This window comes from Mesocricetus auratus, unplaced genomic scaffold (genome assembly GCF_017639785.1).
Source record: "Mesocricetus auratus isolate SY011 unplaced genomic scaffold, BCM_Maur_2.0 Super-Scaffold_100006, whole genome shotgun sequence".
In the NCBI taxonomy this organism is placed as follows: domain Eukaryota; kingdom Metazoa; phylum Chordata; class Mammalia; order Rodentia; family Cricetidae; genus Mesocricetus; species Mesocricetus auratus.
This window is the reverse complement of record NW_024429190.1, coordinates 85,454,276-85,475,822: the sequence shown is the minus strand read 5'-3', so window position 1 is coordinate 85,475,822 and position 21,547 is coordinate 85,454,276. Positions and strand designations below refer to the sequence as shown.

The 21,547-nt window shown below is 41.5% G+C and overlaps 1 long non-coding RNA gene across 3 annotated transcripts in view; it reads left to right on the top strand.

Annotated features, from left to right (window-relative positions):
- Window positions 1–21,272, top strand: part of LOC110342074 — a 113,532-nt gene extending 92,260 nt beyond the window's left edge. For 2 of the 3 annotated variants that reach the window (XR_002384065.2, XR_005877862.1), the window contains one exon: window positions 5,966–6,771. This is a non-coding gene — a long non-coding RNA (uncharacterized LOC110342074). Of the gene's footprint in view, window positions 1–5,965; window positions 6,772–21,080 lie in introns of those variants that run through there. The other variant, XR_005877865.1, reaches the window with a different exon arrangement.
- The last annotated feature ends 275 nt before the right edge of the window (window positions 21,273–21,547 follow it).

Here is a 21,547-nt window from a genome sequence, read left to right as displayed (position 1 = left end):
CAAACTAAGTGTCAAGAGAGCAAGACCATGAGGACGATTAACTTGTCCGTCTCAAAAAGCAGTAAAAGAAGAACTGTGGATTGAAATAAGTCTAGAATTTACCCTGTACTGGCCAAGGTCTCTCAACCATCTACTTCACTCAATTCATACTAAACATCCACTATGTGCTAGGTGTATTGTCACACACTGGGGACAAGCCAGTGGGACAGTGACTTGTTTCAAGATTTTTTTAATTTGTTGAAAATATCTATTCCCATTTATGAAGCACCCACAATGTACAAGTCCTGTCAACCTGAGAAAGTTCTCCTTCTCCAAGAACATTAAATAGCTTGCCCTAATCCATCCATCTGATTTCAGAGATAGTATTTTGTTCTCTAATAATGCCAGGAGAGTATTATTAATGTCTGAAGCAATGCATTAGACACCCACATTACCCACAGGCAGCATTCTTCCTTTTTGGAGAATGTGTTGATGGCACTACTGATATGTTAGGGATCCAGATGACAGATGTGACAATTTTCCCTGAAAGATGTTGAAACTTTGCCTTTTCTGGGCTTGATATCTTGCCTGCTCCTGCAGGTAGCTCATGGGCTTCCTCTCCAGTTTTGACACTGCAAGCTTCATTGTCATGGGTGTGCTGTGTGCCTCTCCACAGGCTTTTTTTTAAAATCTCAGTGTCCTTTCCTACCCCCTTAACCATTTCCAAAGTCCTGTGGACTTAGGAGAGGGGGGAAAGACAGATAAATACCATGAGCATGGAGGATATTTGAAAAAGCCACAAAATCATCATTTTATGAGTTTTCTTAAAATTATGTATGGTCTATATTTGTGTGGGGGGGCATGTATGCTTTGTGGCTAGACACCACAAAAGAATTTATTTTCTTCATTTTTGCTGATAAAAGGAGGTTACTTAGAGAGGGGGTATCCGTTATCTCCAGGGATGATCCCCCTGATGGGTTATCCAATCCAAGTAGTTGGCACTAAATATATATATGAAGAACATCATAAATAGGCTTGAGAGTTTGTATACATTCTTATGTACACATGTGTATATAGCAATAATAATTATAGAAGAAATAGTCATGAACTTGAGAGGGAGTTGGGCACACAGAAAGAGTTGGAGGTTGAGGCATGGAAATGAAGCCAATATGGTACTTGTGTATCAAATTCTCAAAAAGCTTTCCTTCAATTAAGTTTAAGAAAAACAAGGACAAGTGTAAAGACTCAGTCTAGAGGTCATGGGCAACCAAACAAATTCATACTGTCTACTCAGGCAATACTCCCACAAAGGAATGAGACATCACTTGTCCTTCTGCAACTAGCTACTAATGCATTTCCTTCCTTATTTTTAAGGTGAGACAGCATTTTAGCTACTCGTTAGCTATTTTTATGCCTTCTTTGCAAAAATAAGTATTCTGGTTCCATGCCTATGGCAGTTTGAATGAGAATGACCCTAAGGCTTATATATTTGAATGCTTAGTCACAAGGAGTGGAACTGTTTGGGGAATGATCAGGGGGTGTGTCATTGTTGGTGAAGGTGTGTCACTGGGGTAGGCTTTGAGGCTTCCAAAGCTCACTAGAAGTCCAGTGCCTCTCCCTCTGCCTATTGCCCAAAGATCAGTGTGTACAACTCTCAATTGCTGCTCTGTGCTTTCTCCCATGATCACGGACTAAACCTCTAAAACTCTAAGCAAGCCCCAAATAAATGTTTTCCTTTATATGAGCTGCCATAGTCATGGTGTCTCTTCAGAGTAGTAGAAAATTAATGAATACAGTATCCGTTTTAAACTGGGTTATTGGGGGATTTGAAGAGCTTCCTTTTGACACTGGATTGCATGAGTTTCTTATATTTTGAGTACTATTTACTATCAGTTTTTTGGTTTGCATATATTTTCTTATAAACCATAGAATTTCTATTTTTTGTTTGTCTTGAATTGTTTTTATTTTTTTGGTTTTTTTAGTTTAAAGTTTTATTCTTTGAGAATTTCATGTATGAATACTATATTTATATTATCTCTATCTTTCCCTCTCCCCTTCCAACTCCATGTTCACTCCCCCTCTCATTCCTTAACTATGGTGACTGGCTAAGAAAGACTATATACATATAGTCCTGAAGAAAAGCATTATAGGAAGGACAGGTCCAAATGTCACATGGTTTAGAATGTTTGACCATGGCTGAAAGGCATTCCGGAGGAATGGCACACATGAGTGAGACAGAACAGAGATGGGACTGACGAAAATAGGAATTGTACCAGTGGCCTAGATCCTGGTAGCTAATGGATAGACTAAGTAGGAGTCCAGTAGTGAATGCTGAGAGAGACACATAGCATACACAGTACGGTGTTTAGGTAAATAGAATACCTGCTTATGGAGTTGGAGAGAAATGAGTTAATTGGAGGTGTATTCTGAAGGTAAATGCATAGAAATCAGTGATTGGTTAAGGGAAGAAAGATGAAGATTGACTTGAGTTTAGGTCTTTATAGAAGTTATCAGATTACAAAGGGAGTTGGCTTAGAATGGGTGAGGTAGAAGGTTATCAAGGACTCCAGTCTTAATCATGGAGAGTTGAGATAACCAAAACAAACTCCGCTGCACTACAATGGGAGCACATGATTTGTCTAGGTTTGTGGGACTGGATAGTCACACAGGGGAATGGGTTGTGAGAGAAGCGGGTGTACAGCACGAGTCACTGAAGTGAGGTGACACAACGAGTTTGGGTACAAAGAAGACCCGCTTAGCCCAGGGATATGAGCAAGAGGAAGGGGCCACCTGCTCGGGGAGAACAGAAGCACACTGTGATGGTGGCTCTAAGAAACAGAGGAAAGGGCACCTAGAGCAGAAACACCTGTGACAGCCTTGAGGGAGAGGAAGTGGCACCTATGTGCTTCCGGTGGCTGTGAGAGAGAGGTGAGGAGTAGAGAGGGCATTCGCTTGGTTCAGCAACACAGAGCACACTCACAGAATTGATGTGGAACTTTGAAGGACTGAGAGGAGTCACACAGAGAAGGACGCGGGGACACACCTTTCTGGAAATTCCTAAAGAAAGGAGAGGGGGAATCCTCACTGTGGAGAAAGGCAGAGATAATGGTTTCCTGCACCATCACTTCATTTATATACACAAACCTTATATACGGAAGTCTCATTGTAGAAGGGCAGCTAGCATGGGTACATTTAAAAGGCTTGTGTTCCTTGATGGACAAGAATAAAACCACTTTCTATCCATTAGCTGCTACTTTCTGTTGTTGGCATTGTATTTCCAAACCAGTAAGTAATAGGCTTCTGCCCTGAAGTCCTGTCTGATTACTAGTTCCCATGTCACACAACACAGTCTCGGAGTTTACAAACAAGCTGAAAATCTACCTGAAGACCTTAGGAAACAACTGCATCTCAGCCAATCACATGCACCCAAGTGCTAGCCAGTGGCAGGCAGAGAATGGCCAGACCATGACCAATAAGACAAGAGGTCCAAGAAACAGGCTGACCCTGAACTTCACTTTAGCATTCAGTCATTAGTGAAGTCCAGGGCACTCTGAATTTCAACTGAGTCCCAGAATCACCTATTCATAAATTATTATCTGCTCAGATAAATTCCATGGAATGTGTCTATTTTTTTTGAACAAAGTTTCTATTTACTGTTTTTCAGTCTGTTGAAATGTTTTCTCTGTTCTATTTTCCCCTTTTCTTTAGAGACACATTTTAGACTTTGTGGATCCTTTTTTTCTTAGTCATAACTACTCAATTCTGCTATCTTAGCATGAATGTAAATACAAACTGTACCCACATGAACACAAATGGGTTTCAATAAACAGTTATTTATTCCAGGAAGTGGCAGATCAGGTCAGCCTGCAGAATATACTTCTCCAAACTCTGATTGGTCATGAATATGTAATGTGGATGGACTCTAGAGGGTGACAGTTATTGGTGGCATAAGGTTCTGAAACAGTAGTACTATCTTCATAGTCACCACACCCTCAGCACTGTAGAAGGGGACCAGAACCATGAGATTTCATCAAAGGGGCAACAAAGTTAATGTGGATATCCTGCCCCTTCCCTGGGCATGGCTTCATATTTACACAAATCTCATTCTTCTAGCCAGTGAGCCCATGTCTCTGCATATGTGACTCTCCAGTCGAGGCATTTCTCACCCACAGCTCTAAAATCAACATTTTCCATTAAACCTACATTTCCATTAAAGTCTGAAGAACCATGGATTACAGAGTCCTTAATTCCTCAGGAAACCTTGGTTAAAATGGGTTACAAAGTATGTTCCCATGTCCTTCCATATTCTCTGGTTCTTTCCTAGAAATGGCCCAGAGTTTGCAATGTCTCTGAATAGCCACGGTTCAAGGAGAGGGCATAGTCTTTGCCAAGATGGATAAGCTCTAAACAGCCTTAAAAATAGACACTATTGAATTATCCATGCCTCTCATGCCTTCATTGTTCCCCTGCTATAACATGGCTGAGGCAGAACGGTGTGTGGTGTTACTATTCCAGCCTGACACTAACATTGATCTGTGAAGCTCTGACATGGGTGACTTGGGACAAATTGGGAGGTCTGGCACAAAAACTTCCTCTGTGGTCCTAAGGCCTGGGAAAGGCATGAGGCTCACAGGCCCCTATTTTCAGTAGAATTTATTTTCAGTACAGCTTTAGGGTCACTACAGGCATACGCAAAAGTGATCAATTCCCCAAGCTCCTTCTTCCCCACCTGTACAGCCTCTCTTACTAGCAGACATCCCTGCAGAGTCATCCACTGGGGCCAACTTCTGGACTCAACTGATACATAGTTGTCAGCCAACATTGTGTTCACAGCAGGGTTCAAATTGGGGGAAATTCAGAGGTCTTTATGGATGGCTAATGGTACACATATAGTGCTGAGAAATCACCTCAAAGTGGGATCTGTGTACATGTATGATGGTATGAATTCACACCCGCGTGGGCTCTGTGTGGGATGCGTGGTGGTATGAACTTACCCTCACAGTCACTGCATGGCCTTTTCACTGTCCTCATAATCCTGGATTCTGTCCAATTTTTATGCCTGTATTTATAAAATTTATGAATGTGGTTATTTAAAAAGAGCCAGGCTTGGCCAAAATAAACCATTGTTTTAGCCAAAATGTATTTTCCTGACCACTGAAAAAAATAATTATTGTTTACTTAAATAACAGAAATTCCATTCTATTAGAGAGAGATGTTGTTTTGTTAAATATAGAGCATGGGTACGAAAAGGTTTTCTGAAAACATTTTGCTTGAGAGGTAGGTGTGTGTGTGAATCCACCTAAGTTAAACTTAAGACATCTTTCCTGTATTATAAGTTAGAGAAACCCTCTTTCAGAAGACTTTATTTTGGGGGGCTGCAATATTTCTTGGAGTTGGGATTTCCTTGTTTTCCAGCTATATGTTTAGGGAAAGTGACTTGGCAGATGACAACTGCTCTGCTTGTCCTTCCTGTGGCTTGTAATGGTGAATGGTACTTGAGCTACAAGTTTAAGGTATGCTGGTGTTTGTCTGATGTCCCTGAGGCTTCCTTGGAGAGCACAGTCTGATTGATTGCCTCCCCATTGGCCTCTGGAGTTCCCGTAGACTAGGTCCTTCAGCAAGAGCAGTTGCCAGTGGGAGTTATGGCCTGTGGCACTGGAGTCCATGAAGAAAGACCAACTCGAGAATGGTGAAGTGGCCTAGCAAGTGGGTGTTCCAACTGACCACCACTTAGGAGATTTGGCAAGGATTCACTTTGGAAAAGGGATCTGCTCTGAAGAAAGAAAGCTTTGGAAAGAAGATTGGGAACACGGAACCTCATAGGGAGCAGATGATGCTTGTGTGGCCATAGCTGGAAATAGACTTGCCCTGAAGTACCAATCGCCTCCATCTCAGGAGAAAGAAGCTGCTCTCAGCTGCAGAGTACCCTCAAGTGTCTTCCCTACATGATACCTGTAACCACATCTGTAGTCTCTGTTGCTTCTAGGTCTTTGTTTGCTGTCTTGATTGAGGTGAGCAGAAGGAAAGGCTGAAAGCAGAGCAAAACAAGGACCATGTCTTCTGCCAGGATCCCACTGATGATCCCACTGGACCCCAGATGATGCGCTCCAAGTGTTAAGACCTTAAGGAGCTGAGTGACTCTGTGAGGGTCCTGACATGATCCTCTTGAAGGCATTTGGAAAGGGTTACACACACACACACACACACACACATGCACACACACACACACACATGCACACACACACACACACACACACACACACACACACACACACACACGCACTGCAGTCCATCCCATCAAGGTATTGAAGATACATATGATTGATCCCTCCATGTTATACAGTCGAGCAATTTAATGATGCCCACAAAGTCAAACAGTACCAGGTTTAAGAGCTAGAGTCCTCTCTAATTTACCATATGTGCACCTAGGTTCAGTCTGCCTTCTCAGAAACCTTACCACTAAGGTTCTCGGGTATTGTACATATCTCAGCAACAGTGCTGCCTTGATGGGAGCCTTCTCTCCATGCCCTTCCGTTAGTGTCTGAGAGCTTACATTTCCCTCCTTCATCACAGCCCCTCCCTCTACTGTCCTGGGCTCTGACTGTGGTTCACCAGACGTTTACTCCTGCACCTCCATCCTCCCAGTGTGCCTAATTTTTATGTGGTGATGTTGGAATATACAGATGCTTTGTCTCCTCCAAGCCTCTTGGTGCCAGGACCCATGCCTTCTTCCCTTGTACGCTAACAAACAGGTGTTAATACACGCTAAATAAAGCAAGTCCCTGTGTCACAGGTGCTCTGTGGCCTCCACACCTTGTTGCAATCAGACATTCAATTAGCAAGTGCAGGCTACACCGAAGAGAGGTGTTGTGTTTCCACTCAAGTTTACGAAAGAAGGCACTGTAGACAGCATGACATGAATGGTAATTTTGGTGACAAGAGGTGGGGAACCGGCAGGGGACAATTTCAAAGGCTAGAAACTGAAAATGGTATTTGTGAAACCAAAAACTTTAATGTATGTTGAATACAGTGCATCTTGCAGCAGGCTATAAAAGTACAGCCATTCCAGATTACAGGGACCTCAGCGTGTGGCGAAGCAGGATGGGATTTTTTGAAGGCATTAAAATGATGTTACACACTTGGTTTTTTTAGATGAATGAATATACATAAAGGGATTAGAATAGTATCAGATACATTTTAAGTCCACAAGATGGTGAATATCTTATTAAGATTTTGTACACAAAATATCAAACGACTGAGATTAGGTGAATTGTGGAACACAGGTTAAGTGAGTTGAATGGACATCAGACAGAGTACATGTCAGTAAAGCTTAGCTACTATTGGGGCAGTCATGGTAGTGGGAAGCATTATAAAACTCTGGAATATCCCTGAAGAAGAGAATATAGCCACCATTATCCAAGGGTTGCAAAATAGGTAGGGTAGCTGAGGATGAGGGCAATGAGTGGTGACTCAAGACAACTCTGTGAACAGACCCCGACTAGACTGCAGGTCATGTGCACAATTCAGTGGTGTGCAGTGATCAGACTGCAAGATTTAGATAAAATAAAGCACATGGAATTGCAACGTATCCCAATTATATTAAAATTTGTTCAACAAAATACTTTAAAAGTTGTGATTGCGTTAGCAAATTAGCCAACAAGATCTGGTAACACATCTGATAATTACTATAATTTCAAAGTGCTGGCAAGTGTAAATAATATGTCTTATGTGAAAATGAGTGTTTTTGATCATGGCAAAGTTGCATGCATTTCTAAAACAACTGTAGACTGTTATCTATACTCATAATGAAGGGAAACACCAGATTTCTCTTAAAAGTGAAAATAACGATGTAGTATGTAATAGCTGTAACAACTGTTTTCTGTCCAAGTCTGTGGACTCTCTAAATCCAGGTCAAACATCTTTATTCAAAGAACTTGTACACTGGGATCAATTTGCAGCTTTTCTACCTCTGTGAATTCCAGATGGGCAGGGAGTTTCTTTGATCTTTCCAATAATTATACTAAAAGTCATTACATTGTGCACAGAGGAGGAGGCAGATTATCCATGGGTGGTGGTTAATGGGAAACCCCTGGTCTACAGAATAGGTACCATGTTTACTAGATTGTTTATTCAAGGGGTAACAATAGAGACAATAGATACACATGATGATGGTGGCCAGGAAAAAGAAACTATAGAAGGTGATTTGGTTTAATGGTAACTATAACACCAAAGTTAACAGAGTCAAGCAATCAAGAATTAAGTAGACTATTGCAAAGAGATTTCAATGACTCTGAAGACATGGTGAAGAGTATGTGGATGTTCCCTAAAGACAGTCTCAGCTTTTCCCTGCCAGGGATTCATTTTCCATTCACATGATGGTGATAGCTGTTTATGTTTGAAGTGCAAACTCCCATGACATTCTTGTCAGTATTGCCCTAAAGTAATTTCACGACCCTTAGCTTCAAGCTGAGCTCTTGTCTTGCCACTGACTTCTCATTGGTCCTGAAATGAGGTCTAACAGTGGCTTTTAAGCCATGCCATATAGATGGTAATCCAAACACTCTTCTTGGAATTTATCAGCAATAGAAATCCTCCAAAGAATGATGAATGGGAAGAAAAACTATTGGTCATCTGAAAGGACAATATTCTCTAGAATGAACAGTAAATAAAGAAAGGCAGAAATCAGACATGAAGAATTAAGAATGAATCCTAATGTCCTCATCTGGACTCCTTGATTAATCTGTGCCTGAAGTCAGATGCATCCGTGGACATGGGGGCATGCTATTGCATTCCTTCTTTCCTGTGAAAGGTTTTGAAGTTGATGTCTGCCCTTCAGCAATTTTTTTGACTGGCAAGTTGCTTCTTGATGAAACCAATGAAGATGTATGATCACCTCGTTGCTATCCTTGCATTCTCTTGCATCAGGATTGCCAATGTCTGCTTTCCACCATGTGTAGGACCCAGCAAGACAGTCAATGTCTGCTTCCCACCATGCATAGAACCCGGAAAGTCTGCCAGTGTCTGCTTCACGCCATGCATAGGACCCAGCACAGCCGGACTGTAAAGAGGAGATATGACAGGAGCACAGGGGACATGGTCTCACTTCCAGATCAGTGCAGGAAAGTACAGATGACCTGAGTATGCCTCTCAAATCCCAGCCAAACCACTCTCTTCTCAACTTCACCTTACTTCATCCTAGACTTAAGCTCAGTTAACTGTACTGTCTAATATCTATAAATGATCAGGGTAATTGATTGACCTCAATATATTTAGAACCTTGTTTTATCGAAGACAGCCATGATGACATTTTAGAAGCTTCTCCATAGCCCTCAGAGGTTGAATGCCTACTCTGCTGCACTCTCTAGTCTAGATTCACAGAAAATGATTGATAGTCAAGCTTCTTATTTTCAGAGAACTTCTCACCATGCTGGAGAGAAAAGACACAGACAAAGCAATAAAGGAAGACTTTCAGATAGGAATGAGTACCTAGAAATACAAACTGACAGTGTGGTGAGAATGACCATCAAAGGGGGAGATGCAGTTTCCAACTTCATGGTTTGCTTTGCCAGGCAGCTGGGATGCACGGGTGGTCTCTTGGCATTCTAAAGAGATGCAGACTTTACAAAATTGTTAGATTCCTTGTACTCACAGTACATGATTTCTCTAGAAGATGCAGTAATTTTTAAGTGATATGTTTGTGCTGATATTGATCATCTCAGCATCATTCTTCCCCATCCCCCCAGGAAAATAACTAGATTATCATGTGTACATTGGACATTGGGGGGGAGACAGTTTGAGTATGGTGTGGGTAGGAAAAACAACAAAGACAGCACAAGTAATATCAACACTCTGAGCTCACCACACACTAAGCTCTGTTTTATAAATACCAATTCCTTTAGTCCTTTGAGATAAAAATAAAAACTATGCCCATTTTTTATATGAGAAAATTGGGACACAGGATACAGTGAGTGATTTGCTGCTGTCCATAGTCTGCAGGTGACATAGCCGTGCGATGTGGCTCCTCCCGCTCTGACTCCTTCCAGCCCCTAGACTTTGCCACGGTGTTGAGGACTACGGTGGATGATCCTAAAGACCTGGGGCAAGAGATCTGGGCTCAAGTTCCGGTATCTACACTATAAGTTCCGGTATCTACACTATAAGCTTGAAAACGCTGAAAAGTCTTCTTTTGGTCTTTTTTTTTTTTTTTTTTTTTGTGAAAGTAAATTGCCTCTAGCAGCATAAAAATAGCCATCGTCTCAGTCTGACATCCCCTGAGAGCCAAGCCCAAGACAATGACTTGGGTGCAGGTGTTTGACTTGTGTCATAATCACAGAAGGCAACCACGAGGGACCTAGGGAAATTAAACAAGGAAAGAGGAAAAGACTAATGAGGGTATGGGTCTGAGCTTGTGCTGTGGCCACTGAGACCTGATTCCCCCAATTTGGCTCAGAAGTGCTCACGGGCACGAGAGGGAAGCAATCACCCATAGATTAAAGCTTCACTGCTTGCTCCACCTCAGGGAGGGTCTCGTTCATACGTGAACCTATGGCTGTCTGGCATTTCTAGACTATATTTACAAAGCCGAATGGCAATTCTGTTATATCCGGGAAAACATTCAAGATGCAGTGTGCTGAGCAGGGAGACAGGAAGAAAATATACTTGAACTGACTTGGACTATCCACCACAGCAACTGAAGGACACAGGTCAGGATATACAGACACTCACCAGAAAGCTGTGGCTTTCTCATTATGTTATGCTGAGATTACACATTAGCCTCAGCATCTGGCTGAGTGCATGAGAACCATGGGTAAATACCACAGGCCCAGATTTTCAAAAGAACCAAGTTGGTCTTTTCACTACCACAATTACCACAATTGCACCACTGGAAAGTCAAACACAAAGGATCTTGTGAGTTCAGCAGCTTATACCATAGCAAAATTAATCCAAAACTAATTATATTCTTGGACATAAAATTCCAAACAATACAGGATTTTCCAGTATTGAAATTTTATTAAAATATATTTTCGGAAACCATACTTGGTCATTTAAGGTAGATTCACTCGGATATCTTTAAATCATTTATTTATCCTCTGAGAATTTCATGCATATATACAATATATTATGATCATATCTTCTCACAGACTCACCCCCTCCCCAAGTTCATTGCTCCTTTGACCTGGGCCTTAGCACAGGCTAGGCAAGCATGCTAGCACTCAGCCCTTCTTCCATTCTCCATCTGGAGACATTACAATGATCAAGTATTAAGGATGGCTCATAACTCATTCTGTAGTTCAGGCAGGCTTTCACTTACAATTCTTCTGTCTCAGTCTCCCAAGCAGCTGAGATTATAGGTCTGGGACACTGTGTTCAGCTCTGTTTTATACAATTCTGGAAAAGGAAGGAAGAGAGAAGAAAAGAAAAGAGGGCCTTCACGAATTGGGCTTACACTAAAGCATGTTTCCTAAAGAATACAACAAATACATTGAACACCATCAAATTCAAGAACTTTTGTTTTTATGAAGTAACTATAAAGAGACTAAGAGGGTAAACCACGGCTGGAGAGAAAACATTTGCTAATCAAATACTCGTGAATGACTTAAAGCAAAAATGTATAAAAACCACTCTGAAGTCAAAAGTTTGGTTCACCTGCCCAGCCTCATAAGTGTAGCTCTCAACCCTCATCAAGGAAGCTTCTTTTTGCAACAGATGACAGTTGTGCTGGCTAGTTTTATATCAACTTGATGCGAACTAAAGTCATCAGAGTAGAGGGAAGCTCAATTGAGAAAATACCTCCTTAAGATCTGGCTATAGGCAAGCCTGTAGAGCATTTTATTAGTTAGTGATTGATGGGGGAGGGCTCAGCCCATTGTAGGTGGAGTCACCCGTGGGCTGGTGATGCTGGATTCTATAAGAAAGCAGGCCTAGCAAGTTATGGGAAGCAAATCAGTAAATAGCACTCTTCTATGGTCTCTGCATTAGCTCCTGCCTCCAGGTTCCTGCCCTGATTGAGTTCCTGTTCTGACTTCCTTCAGTGATTAACAGTGATGTGGAAGCATAAGTCAAATAAGCCTTCCTCCCCAAGTTGCTATGGTCATGGCGTTTCATCATAGCTATAACCCTAACCAAGAGAGAGACTGTTACAAAGATTCACAACTGTTCAAAATGAAAGAGATATGTGACTGTGGGGTCGCCAACCCCAAGCAATGCATCTGAAATACAACCACAACAACTAAGGCTCTGGGAAAATGGCAGAAGACAAGGCAGAAAGGTTGTAAGAGCTGGAAGACCAAGTCACCTGCCGCTGAACAGTCTCTTCTAGACATTACAGGGATACTGCACACATGAAATCTCAAGAATATAATTCCCTAAATAAGTCCTGCAAAATGAGAAATGAGACCACCAATCAATGACTACTAAGAGGAAAATCAGTCTTCCAGGATAGAGCTTTGGCGTAGCTTTCTTTCTTTCTTTCTTTCTTTCTTTCCTTCCTTCCTTCCTTCCTTCCTTCCTTCCTTCCTTCCTTCTTTCTTTCTTTCTTTCTTTCTTTCTTTCTTTCTTTCTTTCCCCATTGTTATCTTCCTTTGGCAAAGTTTTTTTCCTTCTTTATTTAAATTACAAACAAGCTTGTTTTACATGTCAATCCCAGTTCCCTTTCCCTCCCCTCTTCCTCTGCGCCCCCACAGACCACATATCCTATCCCCTTTCTGCTCCCCAGGGAGTGTAAGCCTTCCGTGGGGGATCTTCAAAGTCTGTCATATCATTTGGAGCAGGGCCTAGACCCTCCTCCATGTGTCCAGGCTGAGAGAGTATCCCTTTGTGTGGAGTAGGCTCCAAGAATCCATTCATGTACTAGGGATAAATACTAATTCTCTACCAGAGGCCCAATAGATTAACTATCCACGTTCAGGGGGTCTGGATCAGTCCTATGCTGGTTTCCCAGCTGTCAGTATGGAGTCCATGAGCTCCCCCTTGTTCAGGTCAGCTGTTTCCCTGGGTTTCTCCAATCAGGCATAGGTTTCTAACCTGCATGACAGCTTGTGTGTGTGTGTGTGTGTGTGTGTGTATGTGTGTGTGTGTGTGTGTGTGTGTGTGCGTGCATGGGTGTGTGTTGATAACAATTAAAGAAGAAGAGGTCATAAGGTTGGAGGGAGTTAGGGGCTACACAGAAGTTGGAGAGGGAAGGTGTGAGTAATGGAGATGCAGTGTTCATATATGATAGTCTCAACAAAAGAAAGAAAATGAGGGAGTGAGGAAGCTAGGAAAGGAAGGAGGGATAAAGAGAGAGAGAGGGGAAGGAAGGAGAGGAGGAAGGAAGGAAGGGAGGGAGGAAGAATGGAAGGAAGGAGCTATAAAAACAGTCAAAAGATTTTACTGGATACTTTACCAAATAAGACATGTAAATGGAAAGTAACGCATTAGAAACCTCATTGGGCATCCTTAGAGCTCAGGGAAATGCAAAAGAAAAGACAATGAGACCCCAGTTAATTCTACAAAGGGGGAAATTCATACCCTGACTGAATGGTGGGCAGCGATGGAGAGCCAGAGCTCTCACTCCACTGGAGGGAATGTAGACTGAGACAGTGACCCTGGAAATGGTCTAGTAGCTTCTGGATATTTGAACACAGAGCAGGCAACACATCCCCAGCCTTTGCCTTTGTGAAAGCACACAGCCACATAAATGTTTTTATGTAAGTGTGCAGAAGCTTTTTCTTGGTGATTTCCAGAAACTGCAAATGTGTGAAAAGTCCAGCTGGTGAATGGACAAATTATACTGTATCCATGCCACAGAAAATGCTCAGCTGGAAAACAAGCATAAACTCCTGATACATATAACAACATGGATTAGTCTCCAAATAATTGCAGTGACTATAAAAAGCCAGACAAAACAAGAGTGTACAGTGTATGCATCTAATTATATCTAATTGTCTAGAATCTCCAGTGACAGAGAACAGATCAGGGGTTGCCTCAGAAGAAGCTGTGGGATGCGGCTCATAAAGAGACGTGAGAAAACCTTTACAGTGATGGACATAGTCACAGTATTGATTGTGATTAATGGCTGTACAGCTGCATTGGTGTGTAAAAATCTAGTGAATTGAACAACTAACTGTATACTGCTTATTATGTGCTGATTAAAACCATTAAAATTAAGGTTGACCGGATTTAAAGATGGGGAAATGATGAGTGCCTGGTGTAGCTTTTAAGTGGCCACCTAATTTATGTGCTACCTTTAATGCCTTGTGAGGCGACTTATTAGGAAGTCTGCAGCTCTGCCTAGTACATTGTATTTATGCCTCTGCCACTGGACTAGGATTAATGCTTTAAATACCTTACCATTATGGCCATTAATCCCAAATCTACATGGCATTGCATCTAGAGAGATTCGATTGTGTCTTCATCTTTTTTCAGAACTGGGATGCTTTTAGTCAGAGGTGTGCAGTGCCTTCTAGAAGGAAACACATTCGCCAGGAGAAAGTTCACACCTCCCAATTTAAAAAAGGAATCCTGCCTTTTTAAAACATGCATTATGCTTATGAGGTGATGGGGATGACTTTGGAAAGATGGTTCTTGTCTTAGAGCTGAAAGGAGATGTGTACACAAACTCCCAGAAGTATGGCTAATTGATAACCATTTGCAAATACAAATTAGTTTTCTTCAAGGAGTTTCTCCAGGGCAATAAACCACTTTTGTGGGTAAGCTTCATGCCCAGATGGCCAACAGTAATGAACTCTTAGAATTGAACTAAACTTTCAAGGTTTTTAAAACAAGAACTTTCCCCCCTGAAGCATCTCGCCTGCTCAAGGAATCCTACACTTTCAGGACGAAACAGCAAGCTTAAATATGTAGCAAGTGTTTTGTCCCAGGCTCAGAGGAGCCCCAGTCTCTTTTCTGAGCAGCCAGGGTGGACAACTGCATTACTAGCCACTGATGAAGACCTTATCTCCAAACCACAAGATCATCTGTGTTTTCTTCTCTGGTCTCTCTGTATAAGCTGGCAAACCTCCCAACTATATCCAGGCAGAAGTGAAACACATATAATAGGTGACAGGAAATGATGGCTGTGTTCTTCAGAGCCCTCAAGGAGGAAATTCTAAGGTGTGTTCTCATGGTGCTGCTTGGTCTTAGCCCATGTTGTGACTGGGTAGTCACATAATTTCTGTGTCAAAGGACACGTCCTGGAAAGACAATACATGCAGAAAGATCACATGATCAATCATGGAAATAGGAGGATATGAAGCAGCCAGGCTCCCTCTTTATTTGTTGGGTCTATGCAACCTTAATCCACTCATGTGGTTACAGCCTCATGGTCTCATCCCCTCCCCAAGTCCCACGTGTTCAAGGATTCAGGGAACCAGCTTCTATGCAGGAAGCTTTAGGGGGACAAGCCATATGAAGAACATAGAAGATCCTCTGGAAGGATGAGCCCCAGGATCTAAATGGTAAACTCCTTTGTCCGGGTTTACTCTAATCACTGGGAAAGAGTGATTGTCAAATGTCATATAGAAATTTCAAGGAATACACAATTCACAAGTTTCACTTTGATGCTCTTAGCAGTGGGAAGAAGTCTCAACCTCTCCTGTCTGGAACATAATTTATATTGTCAAAATATCCACACCGTATTTCCTACCTGATTGTTTGCTTTTTTGGTAGCCACCTGAGTTACCAGATACACTGTCCCTTTCTACTGTGCTTGGATTCAAGTGACTTTTATATTATATTATAGCCCAACACAGTACTACTCTGACTGTGGTAGTCACCTCACTTCTTAGTATTACACAGACTGCATTATTCTCTATCCTCACAACAAAGGCACTATAGCACAAGATATGCTGAGATACAATACTCGTATAAACTGTTGTTTTAACTAGTCTATTTTATTGTCAGCTACTCTTAACTCCTTACTATGCCCAAACATAAGCTAAACATCGTAGATGGGTGTGTACAGAAAAGAACTTGCTCTGCACAGGGCGTGATCATATCACTGAGGCATCCCCTGAGGGTCCTAGGATACACTGTGGGGGTGATTAAAGACCATCTGCACACACTCTGGTTGCCCTTGGTAACATCTGCTCTCGTTTTCCCAAGTTCTCATGTTTGCTTCCAGAATCCTTTTCCTTAACTAACTGGTGTTGTGGAATAAAATACTTGTTTAAGAAAGTGAAGATGTGTTACAGTTGTTTGTGTTGCAGAATAAGTATTTAACAATGTAAAGGTGTGTTGCATTTGTTTGTTTATGCTGCATTTGTTAATTATTTAAGCTTGTGTTCCTTTTGTTTATGCTGAATTTGTTTAACTATGTCAAGGTATGTTGCTGCTATACCTTGCCTTCCTAATAAAAAGCTGAACAGCCAATAGCAGGAGGAGGAGGGACAGGAGGGGCTGGTGGGAGAGAAAGAGAGGGGGATGCCTGGAGCCGGTCAGGCAGCCACCAGCCAGCCATACATTTAAGATGCAGAAAAGTAAGACATGCAGAATGAATGGGAGGTAAGAAGCTACAAGGCAAATCATAGATGAAGAGAAACAATTGCACTAGGTTATAAGAGCTAGTGGGACAAGCGTATGATAAGACTGAGCATCCATAACTAATAATAAGTCTCAGTATCATGATTTGGGGGTGGGAGGTCCACAAAAGCCTGTTAGAAACTGGCACTGAGTCCTTGAGCCAAACTCTTGATTCCATTTGTTGACCCCTTGGAATCTGCTCTTTCAAGTATTGATGTGGGTGAGATAGGCTTTCAGTCCTGGGAGAACCTTTAGTATTTTTTCCTTGACTTCTTTGTGAGGTGGTGAATGTAATTTGAACATTTCAGTGACAAATTTTTAACATGAAGAAGGAATCATATTTTAAAGCAGAGTCAGTCTTATAAAAGAAATGTCAATCAAATAGGGACCTTTAGACTCACTGCCATTCAACAGTTGTTGGTCCAGATACAGGAAAACATTGTCTGTGTGGAAGTCACACTGCACAGCCCTGAGCTGGCACAATGATGCCAGAATAATCCGGAGGTCTTTTCCGTATCACATGTTGACCATTTATTCCACCCAGAAGACTCCTGTCATCAGATGTAATTCTGAAGCCTTGATGCCAAGTGCTACCCTAATTTATTATTTAAGAATGGAAACATTTATGTCATAATATATTTGCAATGACATTGGTTGTCTTTGACAAAATGGCCACTCAGAAAAACATGAAGCAAAGTCTAACTACTTCTCTTGATACCAAGGAACCCTCCTATCTGACCAATGAATAAAGGTTCTCTCTCAAAGCATGAAACTCTCCAGGCAGTCATACATAAAGCAAGTTTCATTCATCATACCTCAGGCAGCTATGCTATTTGGCATTTCCTTGCTTTGAAAATCTGAAAGATTTATTTTAAATTATGATAAGAAATATTTTCTAAACAGACAAAGTAAGAGATTGAACGAGAAGAACAAAAATAAAAGATGCTCTGAGTCTTGGGTGATGGATGGCTCTAGTACTTCTCTGTCACCTGAAGTGGGAAACTTGTGAACCACTGACAAGTTCAACTGCATGTAGTTCAGATTTGGCAGTATGGCCTCAAAATTCTGTTTGATAAAGAGTATAGTCTAGAGGAGTTAAGCTTGCCTTTTGGTGTGCCTCAGAAGAAGACAAGCCTTCGTGCCAGGAGCCAGGGTCTCTGGTGGCACAGAGGTGCGAAAAATATAAATTTTTCCTGGATTAGAAGACTCATATATTGACAACTCTCAAATTTATCTAAAGACATAATGTAATATCAAGACAGCTATAAGTGTGTTTTATAGGAACTGACATATTGATTTTAATATTTACATGGAAATGCTAATATTTCCTATTACTAAAACAGCTAAAAAATAAGAGTAGAGTGGAAAAGATCATGATATATAGTTTTAGGGTGTGCAATCAGGGCAGTGTTGTATGCCTGCATGCCGTGTGTGTGTGTGTGTGTGTGTGTGTGTGTGTGTGTGTGTGTGTATGAGTATATGTACCCAGTGGGCTACATTAGGGGCTCTAACAGAAGCATGAACGGTGCATTATTTCCAGAGGTTTGAGTCCCTCACTAGTGGCTACACCATGGAAGAAAATGTCTCATCATTAACCTCATGAGATCCTTAGGAGCTGGTGGGGACTAGTGAGCTCACACCTTCTCTATGACAGTGTGCTGACTGACATAATCTTCTGCAAATGTCTCGAAGGTGACCACAGCTCAGGAGTGCAGTGATCCTTTCATTCTCAGAGCTCACCGGCACACCACAACATTCTGGATCTTAATTCTTCCCATCCCTACTTTCACAAACCAAGTTTCATTAGAAAGGACCTTACACCATGTTTATCAGAACTGGACATTAAAGTAGAGCTCCAAAGCCCAAAATAAATATTTTAAAACACTATACAGGTAAGAAAAAACTCATATGAAAGCTACATTTATTAGATAATAGAATGGTGTGCTTACAAGATACCATAAATACCAATTAGAAACCAAAAAGAAAGACTTGGCCATGCTATCTTCTGGGAAAAATAAGTGATGACCAAAACCTTCTCACTGTCCTGGTGGGAAAGTAAAGAACAGTTTGCAGAAAACTCAACAGTTCCTTGAAATGATGGACATACACCTACCTTATGACCAACCATCCCTCTCTGAGAGCTTCCTCAAGAGAACTAACAACATATGTTCAAAAAGAGACATGGGCCCAGACATTACAGCCTAATGTTCAACAGCAGCTGAAAGGCAACAGACTGACTCATAAGCTTTGATAGAGCTCTTCTCAGCAAAACGAGAATCAAACTGTTGCCCATTAACAAAAGAAAAGGAAACAGAAACCCAAGAAGATGTGGATCTCAAATTATATAGAATGGAAAAGGGCACACAACTTACAACTGTAAAATCCTAGAAAGCGAATTGCCATCTACTACAATAGAATACAAATCACTGGAACTTTGGTAAGATTTGCATTGAATCTGTGGATCACTTTCAGTGACACATCCATTTCCACATTAGCTCGTGTTTACCAGTGAGTTGTGCTATGCCATTCACAATAGCCAGGAAACAGGAGCATCCTAATGTCGGTCAAGAGCTGAATGGATAAACCAAGCATGGTGCATGTAAACAATGGAATTTCATGCTGCCATGAAGGAAAAAATCATAGATAGGAAATGGATAGAGATGCAAACTGTTATATTGTGCATAATAACTCAGACAAATATTGCTTGTTTTCTAAGATGTACATATCACAGGCTTTGATATATATAGAGGAAATGGATCATAAAACTGGAAAGGAAACGGCAAGAGGGCAAAGTGAGTCTAAAGTGAGGCCTAGAATCCATATGACACGGAAGACCATAGGGTTTACCCACGGTAGAAAGGGAGGTAGGAGGAGTGGTGGGGTAAGGGGAGTGGAGGAGTGGAGGAGGGCTGACGGAAGTGCAAACGAAAAGCCCGCAGTGAAGCCTCCTCTGTGTATTAATTTTTAAACACCGGTGGAAAAGGAAGCACACAAGCAACTCTCTGAGCTGCAAGGGGCTGGGTGGTGAGACTGGGGAGAGCGCTGAGTAACGTGGAGCCATTGAGTCACGTGTTTTCTATGGATCTTACCAATGGCTGACAAACCTGATATGAATCCAAGAATTTGACATTAAAAAAATCTATAATCTATGCTGGAGGCACCTAGAGGGTACTCACTGTGTCTCAAGGACCCATCACAGTTCCTGGCATATGCTGAAAGCACCATCAAAGAATGAATGAATGAAATAAGGTGTACTTATTCTATGGAAGAGTATGTTGCATCTAGATACAGATATCAATATAGGCAATGTAGAGATGAGATGGACCTTGTCATAGATATATAAAGCGTCATGTCTGGAACATTGGATGTTTGCCACGGCTTTAATTATCTACTGCCACATTAAAAAATCACCCCAAACTGGAACAACATAAAACAATAGACATTTACTTTCTCTCACAATTTCTTCAGGTAAGGAATGTAAAAATACATAACCAAGCTGTCCAGCCAGGTTTTTCTCACTAGATGTTACAGTCATGATGTCCGCTGTTGTTATGTGAAAGCTTATTGGGACTGGAGGATCAATTCCAAAATAGTGTGTCCCATGGGCGTGAATGAACATGGGTATTGGCAGGAGACCTTGGTTTCTCTCTACATGGACCTCTAGACAGCTGTGTGCACCTTCATAGCATGACATCTGACTTTGCTAAAAGCCAGTGGTCCCAACAATTAAGGTGGAACTATGAGAATAGTTTCAACTAACCCTCATAAGTGAAAATCTGTCACTTCTGTAACTGCTTAGCTGATAACCAGACCAGCCCTGCTCTGTGTCAGAAGGGGCCAGGCAAAGCTGTGCAGCAGAAGGCAAAGTTATGAGGCCCACCTAGGGTCTGTCTAGGCTACCATGCTTGAATCTGTTGAGAGCATTTAGCTAGCTGTTGTTGCAATATATAATATTCCTTGAGCATTGTCAAACACCAATCCATCACCACGATTCTGTGCCCTGAGTTCACCTGTCTAAATTAGCTAATGATTCTTTTGATAAGGAAACAATGAAAGGAACTAAGGTAGCTTTATCTGAAGGGTGATGGATGCTGTTACACTCAGATCCTCTCTGACAGAGATCTATTGTATCCTATCTGTACCCTCCTTTCCTGGCCTCTGTGGCTTCAGTTTGACAGCACATATCTGAAACCCTTTGAAAGACTGACCTTCATGCACAGAAAGTTGTGTCTAGAATTCTATGTTCTCTTGAAGCAGTTTTAGCCAGTGACTGATGTGGAGCCATGAAATCCCCGTTCACTTTGTTTCAAGTTAAAGAAAACTTATCTGTAACCTACTGAAGTTTTCTTTTGGGGTCCTACTGACTCTACCCTACACCCCACCATTGTATGCTGTGTGGCCTCCTCTTCCCACACCTGACAGACTGCCTCTGTGCTACACCACATTGATATATCTGCTTTACACACTCCAGTTTCCTCTGTGATTCCCTAACATGAACCCTGTTTCAGTGTTTGATTCATAGGAATCTGACCAAAGTCAAACTAGATTGATATAGTCGCAAGAAAGCAAACCAAACATCTCCCTTTATGTTTCTATTCCAGGCCTCCTGCTTCACAGTGGAAGAAAGAAAAGCTGCAGCTGCTGTAACTGTCTGTAAAACAATGGGACTGACAGCATATCACTAGTAATTTCTTCACAAAACCAAGAATGAGCGCCCGCAGATTTCTCTAAAACAAACAATTATACAAAACCAACAACAACAACAATAATAAAACCAAAAACTTCTTATGTCATTTGAGTCTGAATTAAGTCATTTGCCTAGCATTAAACCAGTCTCTGATGCCAAGATAATGGCTTGATCTGGGTTATCTGAACCACAAAAAAAAAAGATGGGTCAGTGGACTGGGCTGATATTACAGTTATTTCTGCCTGAGGATGCGATGTTTTTTGTTTGTTTGTTTGTTTGTTTGTTTTATTTTGTTTTGTTTTGTTTTGTTTTGCACAGGATAGACCCTGACTGTCAGAACTTGAAAGACAGGTGCTAACCAGAAGCAATCATTGCCTTGCA